This window comes from Schistocerca americana, chromosome 4 (assembly GCF_021461395.2).
Source record: "Schistocerca americana isolate TAMUIC-IGC-003095 chromosome 4, iqSchAmer2.1, whole genome shotgun sequence".
In the NCBI taxonomy this organism is placed as follows: domain Eukaryota; kingdom Metazoa; phylum Arthropoda; class Insecta; order Orthoptera; family Acrididae; genus Schistocerca; species Schistocerca americana.
Genome location: NC_060122.1, coordinates 540,626,779 through 540,635,949, shown reverse-complemented (window position 1 = coordinate 540,635,949; position 9,171 = coordinate 540,626,779). Strand labels below are relative to the sequence as shown.

The window sequence follows — 9,171 nt, the reverse complement described above, 5'->3', positions numbered from 1 at the left end:
TATTATGTTGTCAAAAAAGTAAAGTGTTGCTCATCTTGCAACAACACACTTAATTTTCTGAAATAGATCACACCCTCATTTGAAGGTAAAAGATGCTAGTCACACAGCCTTCTAACTTTTTGAGGCATGACATGCAGTTCTAACTTGTCATCAGGTTATATGTGAATATTAAAAGAAAGCACTCATCAGATAGCAGAGGCATTTAGTCACTGGAAGGCACACAAGAGCATGAAAAATTTGGTAGCTTCTTGACTGTTTTGGCTGGGTGCACCCCCTCCCCCTCGATGGCTCAATGCCACTGCTGTTGAATGAGTGGTGTTCTTTACTCAAATATTTATGTTCCACCCAGTAATACCTATACTAACTGGATGGCGAACTTCGGCTGTCACAGCGTGCCATCGTCTGTTACTGTCGCCATATTGCAGTTAGGCAAGAAACTGTATGCGATATTTCAGTTAAAGGCGGCACTCGTTTGAAAGTATCTACATGCTTGACGATAATAAAACTAACTAGTTTAACATTAAAGCAACGAACTCCCAATTTTGTTTTACGCTCATGAACACTAAAGTCTCCTGTAATATCGCAAATATGAAGTACCTAAAAGAGAAGCAATATTTTTCCTAGGCGTAAGGAACAGTTTTATTCACAAATGTAATGCACTTATCAGTGGTGACATCATCTTTGGCAAAAAAAGTAATGGGGGTTTATTTAAATGTGAATTTGGATATCCACAACAATATGCTAATTATTGTTTGTAAAATGATGAATACTGTAAACATTAAGCATGAGCAAGGGTATTGAAATGAGAACACACATTGAAACACTAAATATGAAATTTATTTTTGTCATTTCCATACATTTTTAACCACTGCTGCAATGTTACGGGCACAACACTACACATTACTGAATAAAATAATCTTACTGAGTTTTTGTCTTGTATTGTGACCTATATTCTCAACTGAAAACCTTTTCCCATACGTTTTCAGCCGCACCTGAATGTACCTGGATGCAATCTTACGTACAAGCTGTCTCTCATGCAAATCTTAAATTCTGCATTCATTATGGAAGTCATGGTTAAGTTTAGGGTATGAATAGTTCAAACACATGACAATCTTACTAATTAAGTGCTTTTGCCTAATGTCACCACACTTTTTCTGAGTGCTCCACCACAGAGTATACAGCATTATTTGTTTCAATAAGCTTGCCTCAGCTTATAAATTTTGTGAATGAGCTCTCTTCTGCAGTACTAAGTGCATATGTTGCGTGGCCTAAGAATGTCGAGGCAGTCCTTACATGTAACTTGTTTTGAAATTGTGAGGGCAACACACCCTGCAATGTAGTACAAAATGTTCTGCTTGTATGTGGAAAACAGAGTACCTTCTTCAGTAAGTGAGCACCATTTTTCTACTTCATCTACAAGAGGACACTTTTGTGATCAGAAATCATACAGTCCTACAGGTACCATTGAACACATGCTAACATTAGTGCCTAAAAGCAACTTGCACATAGCACACTTCAACTGGTATGAATTTGGGTTGTTATTCCAACCCCCTCTAGATATCACACATGAGAAGAAGAGTTCAATATGATCTTGGGAAAACTTATATGTCAATAAATATTGCAGAGGAGAATTTCCCCTAGTCATTATTTCCAGTGCAATGGCTTTAATCAAATGCATGTTCAAAATTATGCCAAAGGCAAAAGCATTTCTTGGGTGCTGCATGAGAGAAACACCATTTACTTTTAAACTTCTTATATAAGATTGTGTCTGAAGAAAAATATCAAGCCAGTATGTCTGATTACTAAGTTTCAGGCTGGCTTTATATTCTGAAGCTAGAGGATTGCTGGAGTTAGACATCAAAAATTCCACTGTTGCCTCACTACCATGGAATCTGGGATTGCCAGCTCTTCTAAAAAAAAATCTATAGTATCTGCAACACTCAAACTGAGTGTTTGAACTGCTAAGCTGACATTCACCTTTTTATTAGCATAATTAATATGTTGTCCTGACAACCTGTTACCAAATGTCATGTCTTCCTCAATTTGCAACTCATTTAGTTCTTTTAAGTACTCCCACTTAATATGTCCATTTGTAGACTATAACACCTACTTCTGCTAATGCATTTCAAGACAAGTTTCACTAAATGACACATATCCAAAACGCAGTAAACATTGTGGTTTGAAACTGGGCGAAGGAACTGAGAAGAAAACTTTTTGATGAAAATTAATACTGCATCCCAATGAACGAAGAGTACTTATATTTGTCCTTGTGCCATTACAAGTGACTGCCCAAATTCTGATGCCTGAATTGCTTAGCCTCTCCAGAGCAGAGTTTATTAACTTTGCCTGCGTACTACCATTAAAGCCATTCACTAAAAAATACGCTACAAGACACTTAAATTTACCTTTTATGGACACAAGCATAAAAAGTAATGCCTCTGAAGCTTCTTTCACTTCTTTTGATTGTTCAACTTCTCCAAAATCTACAAAACCTGTATACCTCTTAGTTTCCTGGTCCCACACTACCTGTTTTCTAATTGCCATACTGTCTCTTATGAGGCTAGAATCTTTAAATTCAGTCCTCACTTGATGGTTAAACTAAAAGTACATGAACACATCACCTAAAAAGCCAGGATCACAATTCACGGTCCCTGCCCAACGAGAAATCAGTGATTTGTGAGGCAGAGGCATTAATGTCTGTAAATATTCATATGCCTTAGGAGAGCACAAATACACTGTCATTGAAAACATTTTAATGTCTGTTTTGTACCTGTTTCCCTTGGATGACACACTATTATTCAACAAATTGCACACTAATTCCACCTGAGTCCCTGTTAGTTGATTCAGGAATTCATGCAGCTTCTCTGTTAGATGACCCTTCTCTTTCAGAGCACTTACGATGTCTTTCATTGAATAGTTTTTCTTCTCTCTTCTAATTTTTTCCTGCAGGCTCTTTCTTCTCAGTGTCTCCACAACATCTGGTAAAAAAACTGCATGTCAGTGGCCTTGTCAATCATTTCTATTTGTGTTTGAGATCCATGTTCCTTAGATGTTTCACAACTCTGAGACAAGAATAGAATACAAGTAGTACAGGCATGAAACAAAGTTTGGCAAGTACTAATTAGAAAACATGTTTGTTTGAAAACAAAAACAATGTTTATGTGAAGTGACTAACCTGTTCAATATAATAATGAGTTTCTGCAGTAGGCTGTTCAGTTGTTATTCTAATGTGTCACCTTGGTTGCTTTTCCTTGGGCATTAAATGCGTCGGAAACACAAACTGTGATGGCACTGCATCAGGCTTGAGATGCCTTCTCGAAGACCAGGTCTTACTAAATAATCTTCTTCCAAGAAGTGATCTCCACACAAGAAACTAGCCCTTGTAGGCGTGAAACCTTTTGCAGAGGAAACCTGTCCAAAACAGAAGACACATCGTATCATGCAAGGCAACGGCCAAGATATTTACAAGATTGTCATTTCTTGACATTCAATTATTACCTGTGGAAAGTTAAATTACTTTCCTTGTTCCACCGGTTCGCGAAATAACCGTTTTACACTCACAACATACACTTCGTTAACACCAAGAGAAACTTTTTGCCTAACTAGAAGATGGCGGATGATATAAACAAACACTCCTGGGACGGCACGGATAAGTGCTATGGTCAAAGACAGAAGATGTACATCCAGTTAGTATGGAGATCACTGGTTCCACTGCAACTTTCCAAGTATTAATAAGAAAAATATATTGTGCATAATTGGATGGCAACTAAAACTGCATTGGAACACACTAGTGATGGCATAGTTAAGAACTAGGCAGATTGATGATTCTACTGTAGAAATTTAAATTACTTGATATGAGTGCACTAATAGAGTGAAGGTTAATTTAACATACCACTACACTTGAGATTACTAGGGCAGAACACTAACGCACATGGAAATATGCCACAATTTTATGTAAGGAATGTAGAGGATTACTTTGAGAGGTTTAGTAAGAAACTTATAAAAGGTCTACTGCAATATTTTGCATGGACAAATGCAGTGTGAAGCTTGTCGGTTCAGTATCTGTTAAATTAAGGTTGCGTCCTTGTTTGGACTCTGGTTAAGTGAGAAAATTCTATCACTGTTCATGTCTAATAAACTTGTCTAAATCAACCTTTTGTTCATGGCTTTTACTTTTATACAAACTGAGTAGAAAATTTACAATTTTATTCATTGTAGGGCCTAGGACACCAAAGGAAAAAATTTCCCAGGTCACTATGTGAAAATGCTCAAGACAGAAATGGGTTTACAGAAAGGTGGGAAGGTGTTTGTAAGTGTGAAGGAGGGGGTGAAATGAAAGTAGCAGTTATGCCACTGGTCCCACCTGCGGGCATGTGGTAGCTTGGAACCCTTAAGTGTCCTCACCTTTGGCTGCACTGCTTGTCACAGTTTTAATGACCAAATCGTAAAGGGTTGCCAGAAAAAAAGAGAATTTGTGTAAGTATGAATATTACCTGTAAGCCTTCTAACTCAGGTAGTCATACAACACAAGCTGCTTTCATCAGTCCATTAAGAGGTCACCCACATTGAGAAACCGCTGATTTCACACTCACTGATTGTGAATTGGAAGTAAAAAGTGACCCAATCATGTGCCATGCCAAGCAAGGCAGAGTTTGAGTGTTGCAGTCAGCACCAGTGTTCCAAACAAAGTTACCTCGGATGACCAAGAGCTGACAGCAAATCATATAAAAGTGAGCATTATCTTCAGTTAAGCTTGTACACTAAGAAAGATAGACAAAGTTTGCCTGTGTGTGCATCTGGTTTGGTGTTATTGCCTTCCATCATATAATTGTCTGCGTGTAACTATGTCTATATTCAACTTCACAGTGAAAAGTACTTTAACCTAAGTGTTTGATTAGAGCAATATAGATGCTGACACTTTGATGGTTTCGACCTGTAGTTCCAAAATTACTTCGTGTACTTACTGAAGATATAAACCAGGGCCTGTGATCTGCATATTCATAGCAAACACGTGAAGAAGCAATAAAAATAAACTAGTAAGTCAGTTCAGTCTCATTTCTGTACCACCACTATACTGATGTCCTTAGTGCAACAGCAGAGTCATTCTGTACTATCTCCAACCAGACACACCTGAAAAATCTCAGCTTGATCCCGTCATTGTTTCACTCCTGTATGCAGCCACCTGTGTGCCAAGAAATGGAGGACATAAAATCCTGCATCACTTTTGAGCTGAGCATGAGTTCCTGAATGTGTTTCAACCCATGTTCATTAGTTAAGTTCTCTCTCAGGAACACTGTCCCAGCTTCTCCTTTTTCCCCCTCTGTAATGGCCAGCAGGTATCTCCTGCTGAAGCCTTTTGTACAGAATGTCCTCAGAAATCTCACTTGGAGAGACCACCACATAGTCACAGAATCTTGTGAAATTGTGCACTAATGTTAGTCATTGAGAGAAAAGATAACACACCTGCTTTGGGTTTTGCCTCAGTAATGTAGTTTTTGAGAAAATCAGTGGAGAGTATCTGGCGTGTTGCCCGAGTCCTAATGCTGCCAACCTCATGGTGAGCAGGTAATTTGGGTCAGTGGTGGATGTGTGCTATGGATATGAGGAACCTGGTCATGTAAAAATATAATTTTTTGAATCCAGTAATTAGTATATATAGGTTTATTCATTTGATGTAGGGCTGCCAGTGCGGAAAATTCATTTGCTGTACTTGGTGTAGCAGTCTCGTGTATCCACTATTTTTAATCCAGGTTCCATCCAAAATCTTGTGAACTACAGAATGTGTAAGTTAAAAAATAAGTTGTTACTATGGAATATGTACTTCAGATTTATTGTAAGACACCTGTCTAGAAAGTAAATACTGTTTCATTCTACTGCTACCACAAGACTAGCATTGCAGTTCTGCACATTCATACTCGTCTCTCTCTGGTTCACTGACTTTCCACTGGTGCCATTACAGCTAGTGTGTCATGCTTAACATTTGTTAGCAATCATTCAAAATGTTTGACAATCTGTGAGCCTGACGACTGAATTGTATTGTTATAAGATTTTTGAATGCAAAGAATGCCCGCTGAAATAATCAACTTAGAGATTTATGGTGAAAATGTAATGACTGATGGAATGGTGAGAAAGTGGGCGAGACAGTTCAATGATAGAGGAACCATTGTAAATGAAGGAGTACGGAATAGGCAGCTTTCTGTTCTCAGTGATAGTTTTGTTGAGAAGCTGAATGAGAAATTCACAATAAGAGTGCTCTGTGATGAGTCTCTATAAATTTCAAAAACTGTTTGACAAGAGATTGCCACAAATCACTTAAATTTTCACAAATTATATTCCCATTGGGTTCCAAAAATGCTTACAGAATGAAGCGACTTGGCATTGCTTTAACATTTCTTGCCAGATGCAGTGATGAGTAAGGTGAATTCATGAATTCTTAAATAGAATTGTGACTGATGATAAAAATGTGTTTTTCTTACGTCAAAACAACAGCCAATGTACTGGAGGTTCTCAAGATACCCCAAACAACAAAAATTAAAAATGTTGTCAGCACAAAAAACTTATTTGCAGTGTGTTCTGGGACACACAGGGCTTCCCACTTGTTGAGTTCCTTCCCATAGGTGAAACTGTCAATGCAGTACGATACTGGGAAACACAGAGAGAACTTTGGCACATGGTTCAAAATTAAGGGTGAGGAATGCTCAGTCAAGGCATGTGTACCTTCATAACAATGCTCATCCCCATTGTGCTTGTCACTCTAAATCTTATTCAACAATTCAGGTGGGAGCAGCTCAATCACCCGCCATACAGCCCTGATCTGACACCTGACTACCACTGTCTTGTTTTAGAACTTTCAGTGTAATTCTGGAGGAAGGCATTTTATTTGTGTCAAAAGTACAGAAATATTGTGTGTGTGTGTGTGTGTGTTTTGACGACATAATTTTACACAAAAGAAGACCAAAAATTGGACACTTCAAGTGCGTTTGGTGTAGCTCTCATAGGGTTTGTGGTTGGTGATGAAGAACACTGAAGAAAAAGATTGTTAGTCTGCTTAACGCCACACTGGCAGAGAACTGAGTCCACAGAGAAACCCCAAGTCCGCAGATTGGTCTTGCATCTCATTGTGTTTGATCGTAATTTATTCAGACACCTCCATATTGACCACTTCTGCAAATGTCCAGGGGGAAGTTCTTCCTTTGGAGCCATCCATTCTCCCAAATACTGACATTTCTCCTGCCGTCGCGAGGTCCTTGCCATATGTGGATTCTCGATGAGAGCCTCAGTAGTTCTCAAGAAGCTCTTTCTTACTTTCAGCCTAGGGTGTAAGGGCCGACGACCATATAGTGGATGTGCTTCCTTCGTTGTGGCCTTAATTTTCTCATATCTCGCAGCCACCTCATGTCTGATTTCAGAAGGAGCTTGTAACGTTCCCTGGCAGCACACACACTATTAATAAAATGAAATGACATTTAATTGTACTATGTACGCCGCTATGAAGCAATTCGTATCTACTGTAATTGTTTAACAAAAAATATTATTTAATTTTATATAAAGGACGTTGGTTATTATTGTAATATTTTCTGTAATAATATTCTCGATGTATTTATGATTGTAATATTTCTATACTCATAATGTTATTACGAAATATGTTAATATCTGCGATGAAAAAATGTAAAATATAGCCACAGAGGAAAATAATGTAAGATTACAAAGAGATTCAAAATCAGCAATAGTATAAAAAGCACTACATAATGTGCATTCTTTGTCGTCTTCCTCGAGAGCTGAGAGAGAGAGAGAGAGAGAGAGAGAGAGAGAGAGAGAGGAACCTGTGATGTAGCATTATATGAATGAGTAGACTTCTTTTGTCTGTATCTACCTTTTGCCGCCATTAGAGGAGAAATTATAAAGGTGTATAATTTTAATTATTGTTGTGGTCTAAATACATTATAATTTATCAAAATTGTGTATTACTAATGTAAATTAGCTTGCCCATGTCATCTATAATATTTCTTTAAAGAATTTTCAGCATTTTTAGTGATTATCGTTGGTGTTGCTGGGCTGTGCCACGACCGAACAATTTGCAGCGGCGGCACATTTCAAAAATTGTTCCGCTATAAAATTAACCAAATCCGTAAATCGGGAGCAGGTAAAATTAGCAGTGAATTCCGTAAATCAGGAGCAGGTAAAATTAGCAGTGAATTACGAAATATTTTTCTTTTACAGCGATCCTGAGGCTGGCTGAATTTATTACTGGTTTTACATTTGTGCATTCATAGGCGGATAATTAACATTGAAGTTGTTAATCCGTTGGTTCTTTCAATTTCTAAAGCAAATAACTTAAACGTATAGTGAATAAATATATATATATATCTAAAAACAAAGATGATGTGACTTACCAAATGAAAGTGCTGGCAGGTCGACAGACACACAAACATACACACAAAATTCAAGCATTCGCAACAAACTGTTGCCTCATCAGGAAAGAGGGAAGGAGAGGGAAAGACGAAAGGATGTGGGTTTTAAGGGAGAGGGTAAGGAGTCATTCCAATCCCGGGAGCGGAAAGACTTACCTTAGGGGGAAAAAAGGACGGGTATACACTCGCACACACAGAAATATCCATCCACACATATACAGACACAAGCAGACATATTTAAAGACAAAGAGTTTGGGCAGAGATGTTGTTGAAAGACAGGTGAGGTATGAGTAGCGGCAACTTGAAATTAGCGGAGATTGAGGCCTGGTGGATAACGGGAAGAGAGGATATATTGAAGAGCAAGTTCCCATCTCCGGAGTTTGGATAGGTTGGTGTTAGTGGGAAGTATCCAGATAACCCGGACGGTGTAACACTGTGCCAAGATGTGCTGGCTGTGCACCAAGGCATGTTTAGCCACAGGGTGATCCTCATTACCAACAAACACTGTCTGCCTGTGTCCATTCATGCAAATGGACAGTTTGGTGCTGGTCATTCCCACATAGAATGCGTCACAGTGTAGGCAGGTCAGTTGGTAGATCACGTGGGTGCTTTCACACGTGGCTCTGCCTTTGATCGTGTACACCTTCCGGGTTACAGGACTGGCGTAGGTGGTGGTGGTGGGAGGGTGCATGGGACAGGTTTTACACCGGGGGCGGTTACAAGGGTAGGAGCCAGAGGGTAGGGAAAGTGGTTTGGGGAT

The 9,171-nt window shown here is 38.8% G+C and overlaps 1 long non-coding RNA gene across 2 annotated transcripts; it reads right to left on the bottom strand.

Annotated features, from left to right (window-relative positions):
- Positions 1 to 2,738: 2,738 nt before the first annotated feature.
- Positions 2,739 to 6,256, bottom strand: LOC124612236. Of its 2 annotated transcripts, XR_006979509.1 has the most exons (3): positions 3,499 to 6,256; positions 3,176 to 3,411; positions 2,739 to 3,062 (listed from the first exon to the last, which is right to left on the bottom strand). It is a non-coding gene; the product is annotated as an uncharacterized LOC124612236 (long non-coding RNA). The 2 variants fall into 2 exon arrangements; XR_006979508.1 differs by having other exon boundaries at positions 3,176 to 6,256.
- Positions 6,257 to 9,171: the final 2,915 nt, after the last annotated feature.